The 12301-nt window shown below is 40.9% G+C and overlaps 2 pseudogenes; both read right to left on the reverse strand.

Annotated features, from left to right (window-relative positions):
• Positions 1–1010: 1010 nt before the first annotated feature.
• LOC122108036 lies at positions 1011–1606 on the reverse strand (annotated as a pseudogene).
• Positions 1607–3754: 2148 nt separating this feature from the next.
• LOC122108145 lies at positions 3755–4446 on the reverse strand (annotated as a pseudogene).
• Between the last annotated feature and the right edge of the window lie 7855 nt (positions 4447–12301).

A 12301-nucleotide genomic window follows, 5' to 3' on the forward strand; every position in this document is an offset into this window, starting at 1 on the left:
AGGTTCCAGATGTTGCAACTAAATCACAGATGTATCTAAAATAACAAAATAGGGAATGCATTTTTTTGTTCCAAGCAGAAACAATAGTCACTTAGCCACAAAAATCCTGTGATGTTACATCTGTAAACAAACACTGTTGTACTATTATTTAGCAAAGTTCTGTGCTTTAAGACTCCAGGTTTCCTGGGTACCACAGTCCCATCATGGACTGACAGCAGGTGCACCTTCACCCTCAGTGGGATCAATCAATCAATATGCTTTTCTTGGATAATGCATTACAGTGTCCAAGGGTGATAGTGGGTATCACTTTGCGAAGAAGGAGCTAGTTAGTGGTTCATCTTGTTCTCTTCTCTGGCTGACATGCTGCTAAGAGTGCTGCTCTGGTAGTGGGGTGCAATCTACACAGGTGTTTAGCCAAATGACAAACCAACCTTTGGTGTTCTGAGCCAATTCTGTTTAGGAGCTGTTTGTTTCTGCAACAAGCTTAACTCTCCTGACACCTCATTTGGGACTAATTGAAGGTACTTTATGATTTTAAGCTTAAAGGAAATGCACTATACATTTATTTCCCAAATTGGATTCCATGGTTGGCTAAAGTTGTTCTATGCATGATAGTATTTAGTGGGGGATGGGGCTGGGGGCACAATGGTTCACACTGTAGTCCTAGCTACTTGGAAGCTGGCGATCAGGAGGAGTATAGTTTGAGGCCAGTCCTGGAAGAAAGTTAGTGAAACCTCATCTTACTAAATAAGCTGAGTGTGTCTGCAATCCAGTTACACAGGAAGTGTAGGTAGGAGGATTTTGGTCTGAGGCTTGCTGGAACAGAAGTGTGATACCATTATGTAGATAGAAGTGTGATACCATTATCTAAAAAATGGTCTGGAGGTGTTGCTCAAGTAATAGAGCACATGCCTAACAAACATGAAGCCCTGAGTTCAGACCCAGTAACATCAGACAAAACAAGAAAATGATGGTACCAAATTTCCTCTTTTTTTTTTTTTTTTTGGTTATCTGATGTTTTTTTATTGAAATAGTTTCTCTTGTGCTTCTTAACTAGCCGGGCATTCCACTGCACCACTGTTGATGTCATCTATGATGTCATGAGGGTGGTGGCCATCAACATTACACCCCACAGACTGAGCAGTGCCCAGGATTTCCTTAATGGTTCCAGAAAGTTCTCTGGCTAAAGATTGGTGCCACATCTGCTGGGTAATGTTGACAATCTCATCGAAAGAGATGTTTCCACTGTGTTTAATGTTTTTCTGTTACTTTCTGTCTCTTGGTGGTTCCTTTAGGGCTTTGATAAACAAGGCAGAGGCAGAAGATACCACCTCTATCTGGGCCTGTCTGTTCTGAATGGTCAGCTTCACTGTAATCCTCAGACCCTTCCAGTCCCCTGTCGCCTTGGCGATGTCATCACCTACTTTTTTTGGAGACAGACCCAGGGGGCCGATCTTGGGGACCAGGGCGGACGTGGTGCCGACCTCACCACGGGTGCACCTCAGGTACACGACTTTGATTTCATTGGGATCAAACTTAGGCGGCATGACAGAGGTGGCTGGTGTCGGATGAACCCGGATTCGGGGCGACCGAAGAAAGTTGTACCTTTGCCTCCTCCGAGCTGAAAGACGAAAAGCCAAATTTCCTCTTAAATAAGAAAATTACCAAATTCCAAATGGTATTTATTATTAGCTGCATGGCATAATTTAGCACTTATTAAATGGGATGACATTCCTAAAAATCCCTGTTACTTTGTAATAATATTATTTACTAATTGATGCTTTTCTTACCTACTTCAGAGTTGTATGCTACAACAAATCCCTTCACTTGGAACATTCACTAATCATTTTGCCTAATGTAGTCAATGATGAGTTAGTTACCTTCTTTGCATGTACAGGCACACATAACATAAAATAAAAATGAAGGTGATAGATGAGTCTTAAACTGGCACAAGGCAGAAAACTATTGCAGAGTAGTTCTAGACAACATAGATCAAGAGTTCCCAGGACAGAGAGGTATTTTGGGGAAGGGACTGGGAAAAACTAGTTAAAAGAAGGATAGAACACAAGTAAGACACCATAAACTCCCCTAGAATCAACCCAATGACTGACAAAAAAGGCTAAGATCAGAGGATCACAATTTGAGGCCAGCCCAGGCAGAAAAATCCACAAGACTCCATCTTCAAAATAACCAACAACAAAGCTGGGCTGGAGGTGTATGTGTGTGTGTGTGTGTATGTGTGTGCTTATGTATGTATGTATGTATGTGTATATACACACATATTGATTATATATATATGTGTGTGTATATATATATATGGAGAGAGAGAGATCAATTACCTAAGACAAACTTGAGTAAATGCTGCCTATGCAGAACAGTGAAGAGGAAAAAAAAAAAAAACAAAACATCTAGATGCTTGACATACATCTGATCTCCTGGGGAACAGGTGAATGCTGGGAAGTTGAACTCAGGGCCTAGGTGCTGTCCCTGAGCACTTTTGCTCAAGGCTAGCACTCTACCACTTTGAGTCTCAGCATGACTTCCAGTTTTCGGGTAGTTAATTGGAGAAAAGAGTCTCAAAACCTGCCTGGGCTGGTTTTGAACCATGATCCTTAAATCTCACCCTCCTGAGTAGCTAGGATTACAAGCATGGGCCACCAGTGCCTGGCTGATCTTAGTCTTCTGAGTAGCTAGGATTACAAGCCATTGGTATCCAGGAAAAAGAAACTCATATATTTCAACCAAGGAAACTGAAACCCAGAAATCTCTACATATGAATTTTCACAGCAATGTTATTCCTAACAGCCAAAAGTGAAAACCCTTCCAATGTCCATCAATTGATGGATGAATAAACAAAAAATAGTATATGCTCAATACATGGAAATTATTCACAAATTAAATGAAATTTTGCAGCATGGATGAGCTTGAAGACGTTACACTGCGAAACATTACACTAAGAGTAATAATCAGACACGAAAGGACTCACATCATTTCATTTGTAAGAAATGCCTCAAGAAGTCAGACCCATGCAGACAGAAAACTAAATTAATGTTTACCAAAAACTGGAGGGCAGGGGAAGTGGGACATGACGCCTAGTAATCAGAGTGGGGTTTCTTTGGGGGAGATGTGATAAAAAATATTCTAAAATTAGTAGTGATAGTTCCATGGTTTGTGAATCTGCTAAAAATGACTCTAAAGTTGTGGTATGTTACATCTCAATAAAAAATAAACTTGTAATAATATTGTTTTGATTATACATAAAATATCCTCTCTACACTTATTTCTTTGAAAAGAAGAAAGCTTTAAACTAAATGCAGAACTATTTATTTGTTTATTTATTTAGTGCTGAGATCAAACCTAGGGCCTTGTATGTCTTAGACTGATATTCTACCCCTGAGCCACATCACTATGTCTAAAGATAGACTTGATAGCCAGGCACTGCTAGCTCACACTAGTAATCTTAGCCATTCAGGAGTCTGAGATCTGAGGATTAATGTTTAAAGCTGGCTTGGGCAGACAAATCCATGAGAGTCTTTTCTCCAATTAACCACCAAAAAGCCTGAAGTGGAGGTATGGTTCAAGTGGTAGAGCCTCAGCCTTGAGTGATAAAAACAAGTGAGAGTTTAGGACCTTGAGTTCAAGCCCCAGTACTGGCACAAAAAGTTTGATAGCTTTGAACTGTGTCTTTATAAGCAAAGCAATGATTGTTTCAAAGTGAAAATGAAAACTCAGTAGACTTTGTTTTCTTTCATTCTTTTTCAATAGCATTCTTTTATTGCATCATTGAAATATCACAAATTAGTTATCAGGATTCTGGATGGAGTTTCTGAAGATGGGTTAATAACTTAGATCTTATTCATCAGCCTGTTGAACTATTCCTTTTTCAGAAAACAGTTACCATCCAAAATTTTTCTGATATCCTTGTTTTTAACTGTTGTTGCTTGCTGAATCAAAGCAGCTGAATTTGAGACGAGTTCATTATCATTTCCTTCAAGGATTGATTCCTTTCTGGGCTTCAGATATGGAACAAGCAATACCTGTCCTTATCTGTACTCTTTGGATGTATTTCTCACCCAAGAGGTTTTAGGTTTCAACTAGAGACCCATTCTCCTGAATAACAACATTGATGGGGAAGTGAGCATACACAGACCTCATCTTGTAACACCCTTAATCATGTTGTGTACATGACTACAGATAGTGCTCACAGTGGCCAGTTACTTTCAGTTTCCCTACCATTTGTCACCCTGGAGTCTCTCTCTCTCTCTCTCTCTCTCTCTCTCTCTCTCTCTCTCTCTTTTGGCTTTCCAAGGTTGACTGAGTTCTACATTGACGTGGTTGAAATCCCTCTGCAAGGTTCATGCCCTTCTTGATTACGGTGTGTCCCTTCAGAGTGACGTTAACATTTTCTGGAATGTTGACAGCCTGATAGCTGAGAATGGTCTTCATTCTCACAGTAGATGGGGCAAAGTGACTTTATTTTCTAACATCAACAAAAAGACAAAAACAGCTATTCAGGATGAAATAGTAACAATTTGTAGAGGCATGCCTTTATAGTCCTTAAACATACCAAAGGTCACTGGCCATATCTACAGTACTGGAGAAATTAGGTGTGTGTGTGTGTGTGTGTGTGTGTGTGTGTGTGTGTGTGTGTGTATTCTGTCTTGTTATACTATTTATGTGGTTTGAACTCAGGGCCATATGCTTTTTTTCAGCTAGTGTTCTATCACTATCTTTTTGCTGGGTATTTGGAGATAGAATCTCTCAGAATGTCTGGGGCTTGGCTCTGAACTGTAGTCTTCCAGATCTTAGCCTCCTGAACAACTAAAATTATAGATGCAAGTCACTGGTACCTGGCTAGTACCATAATTTTCTAATATTAGGCAGCCTCATGCTTTTGAATAAATCACAAACACATCACACAAAATTTGGTGAAGCATAATTTATTTTTAAAAGTAAAATATAATTTTGGTATCATTTATTTGTAACATAATATTTTTTTTTCATTTTACAAATGAAATCTTAGTCCTTGGCTCAAGTGGTTGATCAATGTGACCATTTTTGCTGTCTCCATTAATGTAATCTAGACATGTATTAGATAATGAGCTTTCATTTATATCCTTCTTGTCATCAAATTTCACCTTCCAAAGTGTTTTGTGTTTAAGCGAATTTGGGAACTGCTGGTATGGCATAGTTCTCTGTATGCCTTTACCACAGAAAGCTATACTTAGCAATATGTCATATAGTGAAACAGAAATTAGCAGTCCCCAAACCCAGGGGCTGGAAGTATATACCTTAGTGGTAGAGCACTTGCCTAACAAACATGGGGCCCTTAGTTTAAGCCTCAGCATTGCAAGGAAAAAGAATAAAATTCCGACAACAACTCTCAACTCTCAATTGCTTTAAAAAAAAAGAAGCAAGCTTCATTTTGTGTTTATATTCCATATATAAGATGGGTCAGGAGGAGATCAGTCTCCACAGTCTCGAGGAGAGAGTTTTGTTCAGAGGCTACTAAATTCACCCTCTAGGGGAGAACATCCCTCTCTTTCTTTCATTGCATAGAATAAAGCAAGTTACAGAAGCATACCTAAATTCAGAGGAGACAGAAATGTATAGTCCTGCTATGTGCCCGAAAGAAGAGAACCTGGCTGTTGAACTGCCCTAAGGTCTGCCTTCTGGTTTAGTTGTGGTCTAGTCAAACTCACCCCCATTAAATTTCCATCTTATTAGTGTCGATATTACAATAGTAAAGAAGAGTAGATGAAATTAATTTTAATTATGTATCTTATTTAAACCAACTTATCTAAACTATTTTAATTATATAGCTAGTAAAATCATTGAACTATTTCATTATTTTGTAGCAAGACTTTGAAATCTGAAATATGTTGTACATACAGAATATCTCAGTTTGGACTAGCCACATTACTATTATTCAGAAGCCACGTGTAGTTGCTGGTAGTTATTTTATAGTGTAGTCCTCGTATTTATGGCTTAGGAACATGCCTCTGAACACTTCCACAGATGTGAGATTTTCTTGAAGAGACTTGTTTTAATTTAGAAATTTAAAATGTTTAATTATTATGAAAATTGCTTTGGAAAATGGGTCATGTTAACCGTATAGTTCTGCTTGTTGCCTGAATATTACCTTGAACTCCAGTATCTGGAGATTTCATTCCTAGTTCCAGAAGATACTAGTTGAAAGGCTTTAAGTCATGTAACTTTTATCTCCCTTATCTGTAACATGATGAGATTCTCTAAAATGCTGTTTTTTGGAGATTTTAGGATGGTTTTCCATTTATCAGGGCTAGGGCTGAATTTTAGTGTTGTTGTTTTGTTCGGGAAATGGCCTTATGTATTGATTATGTGTCAAGTAACCCTCTAGGTGTTTGGGTCACTTTTCCCCTCATGGCTAGACACCAAAGTCAATTATTACTATGAAGCCATTGGCAAATGGGTGTTCCAAATTGAGTGGCATGGACACTTACAAATGCTGTCTAGAACATAGCCCCTTAGAAGAGTTAGTGAATTTTAGGATTTAGAATCAAGAATCAGCAATAGTTGTATGTAAAGGGAATCTGATGGATTCCCTCTGCCAGTATTTCTATTGTACTCCCACTGGCATTTCACCTCAAGTCAGGGAAGAGCCCAGGGTTCACAACTGATTAATGATCTACAAAGTGTTTCAAGAGTTCAGAGGAATTATTTGAACAGCACAAGGGAGGGGAATGAGAACTTCCTGCTTTCACTTTGTGGTCTGTGAACTAGTTGGTAGAGAAGAAGCTGACATCTGTTGGACCTGGCTTCTGTATGCCCTCTGCTCCACTTGCGTGGATTTGGGCACAGGAAGGCCCTTGCTGAAAGGATCTGGGTACAGGTTATGCATTCCCTAGAGGAGGCAGCCCAGTCATCTGTAGACCTTGGTATCTCCACCACTCACGTTTCTTCTATGGATTTTTAAAGGATTTTTACAGCAATGGAAACCTAGCTTTTTCCTGTGGCCTGCCCTGAACTCACATTCCAGGCAAATTTCACTTCCTCCAATTATTCACAATCTCCTCTCAGATAAGCCAGCAGTGCTAATTAGCAGTGTTCATTTACTGTCACCCTGGGACATGAGAATAAAGAATTTAGAACCAAGTCACTAGATGAGGGTAATTCATTATGAATGTACAGGGGAAAATGGTTTACTTGAACTAATAATGGCTTCTTACCATACATAAATTGTGTTCATACAGTATTTGCTAGTCTCTGTCTTCATGACTAGTTTTATGAGAATCTCTAATTTAAGTTGTTGGGTCCTTGGATAGCTCAGGGAGGTGAGAAATTAGGAACTTAAATAATACTGTTTACAATCTGAGCAAAGGTACTCTTTCCTTCCTTCTCTCCCTCCCTTCTTTCTTCTCTACCTCCTTCCCCTCCTCCCTCCCTCCCTCCCTTCCTTCAGTCTGTCCTGGTTCTGGGCTTTTGAATTTAGGACCTGAATGCTGTTCCTTTTTGCTCATGGTTGGCACACCTACCACTTGAGACACAGCATTCTGGTGGTTAAATGGCGATAAGAGTCTCCTGGGCTGGCTTTGAACCTCTTTCCTCAGATCTCAGCCTCCTGAGTAGCTAAGATTACAGTTGTGAGCTGCCAGTGCCTGGCTAATGATACCACTTATTAAATGTTCTTTAGGAATTCTCTAATCTTCCACATTTTTTCTTTTTAATTAATTAAGTAACTTTATTACCCCCAAGTAGTTGTACAAAGGGGTTTCAATTCAACATTTCAGTTTGTGCATATAATATCACCTTTTCATCATTCTTCCTCTTTTCTCTCAACCCATTCCACATATTTCTTACCCCTCTGGTGTTAGTTCATACTCGGGTTGAATTTCCTTTTAAGAAAGGCCCCTTGTTTTAAAAAACAAAACACATAAATATGATAAGGGGGACAAAAGAGTGTGTGGTTCAGCTTTTCTTCCAACTGAGATGCCCTATCAGTAAATTTCTTCCTTGGATCAATTTCTGGGAGCAGAGCAAAATGAAATATGTACTGTGAGTTCAGGTGAGGTGAAGTGAGGCTGTTTACTTGTCAGAATACCTGTATTTTTCTTCTGCTGCTGCTGGTGTTTATTTCTGGCTCTGAGTGCCAGACGGTGTTATTGAATGGGCTAGAGTCAAGTTGAGAGTGTCATTCATATTGGCTAGCTCTTTTTATGTGATAGTTGGTCGTGACAGGATGGAAGATGCCTAGGATATTAGTAGAGCCCATCTCTGGGTGTCTGTTTCCAGAGACAATTACTTAAGGGGAGGGACCCCCTGGATGTCGGTGGCACATGCCAATAGGCTAGTAGGGATAGATAAAAGGGGAAGAAGCAAGCCCATGGTCCATACACTCCCTGGTTTCTCAGGCCATGCCTTCCACCTTGATGTTCTGTCCAAAAGCCTGAACCAGTTCCCCAGAGGCTGAAACTTTTCCTCCTTAAGTTGATTCACTCAGGGATGTATCACAGTTCCAAAAGCCTAACTATTACATTATTCTTTGCAACCCCTATGTGTATGGGGCAGGGGAGTGTCAAGACCTCTTCAAATGAAAGATAGCTCAGGGTTGGGGTATGGGTCCAGGGGTAAAGCACTTGCCTGGCCAGCTCAATCTTCAGCATCACAAACAAACAAAACCAAGATAGTCCAGCTCACTGAGGGGTCTTTGGGTCCTACTGTCTGTTCAGGACACAGGGTGCTCCCTATTGCTTCTCTGCATTCCCATCTGTCTATCCCTAGTCTTTGCTCTACCTCACTGCTTACTGCCTTGGCTGGCCTGAACCTACTGACCTCATACTGCGCTGTTACTCTCCATGTTCTTGCTGAATGAACTATTCTTTCTTCCCTCTTTATTGCTAGATGAACCTTAATCTTTAAGACACAACCTGAATTTCTCTTCTTTCTCAAATTCCTTGGAAAATTCCCTGCTCCCATTCCTACCACTGGCCAGAAGTAGCTGCTACCTCCTACTGGACTTGCAAAGCCTACTGATTCTCTATACTGATTCAGTTAATAACTGAACGGTTTCATAGTGCCAGGTGGCCTCATGCAAGCACAAATTTCTTAAGTTTTCTGAAGCTTTAGCCTTATCATCTGTAAACACTGAGTAAAAACAGTCCTACCTCATGAGACCATTGTAAAAGATGGCACACGCCTTTAGTAGAGCTCCTGGCATACAAAATCAACTCGGTCAATGGCAGTTACTATCATTGTTATTATAATTGATATCATAATTATTCATGATGTGGAACACTGACAAAATACCACTTACTTGGCAAGATTTAGTAATGAGAACTAAAGATTTAGTCTGTCTTTGCTTTACTTTGCTTATTTTAGTGGTTCTAGGGATTGGACTTGGCCTTGTGCTTGCAAGGCAAATACTCTAGTACTTGAACCATGTCCTCAGTCTTTTTTCTTGAAGTTTTCTTTTTCAAATAGAGTCTCAAACTTTTTCCTGGGCCAGCCTTGGGTCATGATCCTCTGCCTCTTGAATAGCGGGGATTACAGCCATAATGAGCCACCCTACCTGGACATCTTCCATCCTGCCTTCCCTCGCTCCCTTCCTCCCTCCCTCCCTCCCTTCTGTGCCAGTAATAGGGCTTAAACTCAGGGCCTGGGTGCTGCGCTTTAGATTTTTCACTCATGACTGGCATGTTACCACTTGAGCTACAACTCCACTTCGGACATTCTGGTGATTAATTGGAGATAAGAGTCTCATGGACTTTCCTGTCTAGGCTGGCTTTGAACTTCAGTCCTCAGGTCTCAGCTTCCTGATTATAGGCTTGAGCCACTAGTGCCTGGCTTCCATTTCTTTTCTTTTCTTTTTTTGTGCCAGTCCTGGGGCTTGAACTCAGGGCCTGGGCACTGTCCCTGAGCTTCTTTTGCTCAAGGCTAGCAATCTACCACTTGAGCACAGTGCCATTTCTAGCTTTTTCTGTTTATGTGGTACTGAGGAATTGAACCAAGGGCTTCATGCATGCTAGGGAGACACTCTACCACTAAGCCACATTCCCAGCCCTCCATGTTTTTTTGGGGGGGGGGGTCTGGTCGTGGGGCCTGAACTCTGGGCCTGGGCAGTGTCCCTCAGCTCTTCAGCTCAAGGCTAGCGCTCTACCACTTGAGCCACAGCGCCACTTCTGGCTTTTTTCTTTTTGCTTATGTGGTGCTGAGGAATCGAACTCAGGGCCTCATGCATGCAAGGCAAGCACTCTACCACTGAGCCACCTTCCCAGCTCCCAGCCCTCCATTTTTTCAAAAAGGCTTTTGTTATTAAAAATTAAAAACAAAGAAGGAATAGTATAATGAATTCTCATTGCCCATCACTCAGCTTCAACAATTACCAGCCAAATTTATGTCATCCATATCTCTCATTCCCATTGATTGCTGATTACTATTTTCCCACAGCTTTATTGATGTACTATCTATATTCTATGAAATACATGTACTATAAATGATTTTTAAAAAACTCATAGTTCTTCAACCATCAACCACACTCCAGTTTTAGAATCAATTCCTTTTTTCTTTAAAGAAAGCAAAAGCAATTCTTTGACCTATGCCATGTCTATTTTATTCTCTCTCTCTCTCTCCCTTTCTCTCTCTCTCTCTCTCAGTTGTATTAGAGCTTGAATTTATTGTCTTAAACTTAACTACTTACTAGGCAGGTACTCTACTGCTTAAGCCACATTTCCTTTGCAATAGGGTCTCATCGTTTTGCTTGGACTAACCTGGACCTTGATTTAGGCTTCCCATGCACGACCACACTCAAACTTTTTTTTTTTTTTTTTTTTTGCCAGTCCTGGATCTTGAACCCTGGGCTTGGGTGCTGTCCTTAACCTCAAGGCTAGCACTCTACCACTTGAACTACAGCACCATTTCTGGCTTTTTCTGTGATTATTTGGAGAAAAAGTCTCTTGAACATTCCTGCCAGGGCTGGCTTTGAACTGCAATCCCCAGATCTTAGCCTTCTGAGTAGCTAGCATTACAGGCATGAGCCACTCGTACCAGCCACTCAGACTTCTTTTTTTCAGTTGTGGAGACTGAACTCTGGGCCTGGACACTGTCCCTCAGCTCTTCAGCTCAAGGCTAGTGCCCTACTACTTGAGCCATAGCACCACTTCTGGCTTTTTTCTGCTTATGTCATGCTGAGGACTGAAACCCAGGGCCTCATGCATGCGAGGCAAGCACTCTACCACTGAGCCAACTTCCCAGCCCCTCAGACTTTTTGTTGCATTGAAGTGGCACTTTATTTTTTTTGCCTAGACTGGCTTTGAACCATGATCCTTATATTATCTGGAGGTAAGATTACAGATGTGAGCCACTGCACCCAGATATTTCTTAATAGGGGCTACAATAATAAGTGATACCCTTCACAGAGAGACCTTGGTTGTCGGGATGAACATTTGTATTTTTCTCTTTTTTTTGCCACCCTGGGACTTGAACTCTGGGCCCGGGCTGTCCCTGAGCTGCTTTTACTCAAGGCTAGCACTCTACCACTTGAGCCATGGCGCCATGTCCGTTTTTTTCTGTTTTTGTGGTACTGAGGAATTGAACTCAGGGCTTCATGCATGCTTGGCAAGCATTCTACTACTAAGCCACATCCCCAACCCCTATATTTTTCATGTATGCTAGGAAATGAAGTATCCTCTAGACTGTAAGATTTACTTGGAATTGGAGAGAATCTTTGGATCTATCTGCCTATTTCTTTTAATCTTGTCTTTTCTGTACATTGAAAACCATCTGGCATTTTGAAAAGATAGAAGATAAAACAAACTATAAAATGCTGTTAGAATGGAGTGCCAGTGGCTAAGATCTGAGGATTTCAGTTTGAAGCTAGCCAGGGCTAGCTCAAGTCCCCTTGAGACTCTTTTCTCCAATTAACCACTAAAAAACCAGAAGTGGCACTGTGGCTCAAGTGGCTACATACTTCCATTAAACCTCATTTGCCCCAGAACCCTGTGCATTGTTGTCTTACCAATCTAAACCCTATAGAATAGGGAATACAGTCAACTTCCCAAATGATTTTACTTGATGTGTCATACTGAATGATTGATATTTCCTTTTCAATTTAAAGGAATTGATAGAAGCCAGGTGCCAGGGGCTCACAACTGTATTCCTAGCTACTTAGGAAGCTGAGGTCTGAGGATCATGGTTCAAAGCGAGCTCAGCCAGGAAAGTCTGTAAGACTTATTTCAAATTAACCACCAGAAAACTGGAGGTGGTGCTGTGGTTCAAAGTGGTAGAGCACTAGCCTTGTGCAAAAGAGCCCAGGTACAGAGCCTCA

The sequence above is a fragment of the Dipodomys spectabilis genome, unplaced genomic scaffold (assembly GCF_019054845.1).
Source record: "Dipodomys spectabilis isolate Male_0828 unplaced genomic scaffold, ASM1905484v1 ptg000054l, whole genome shotgun sequence".
Classification (NCBI taxonomy): Eukaryota; Metazoa; Chordata; class Mammalia; order Rodentia; family Heteromyidae; genus Dipodomys; species Dipodomys spectabilis.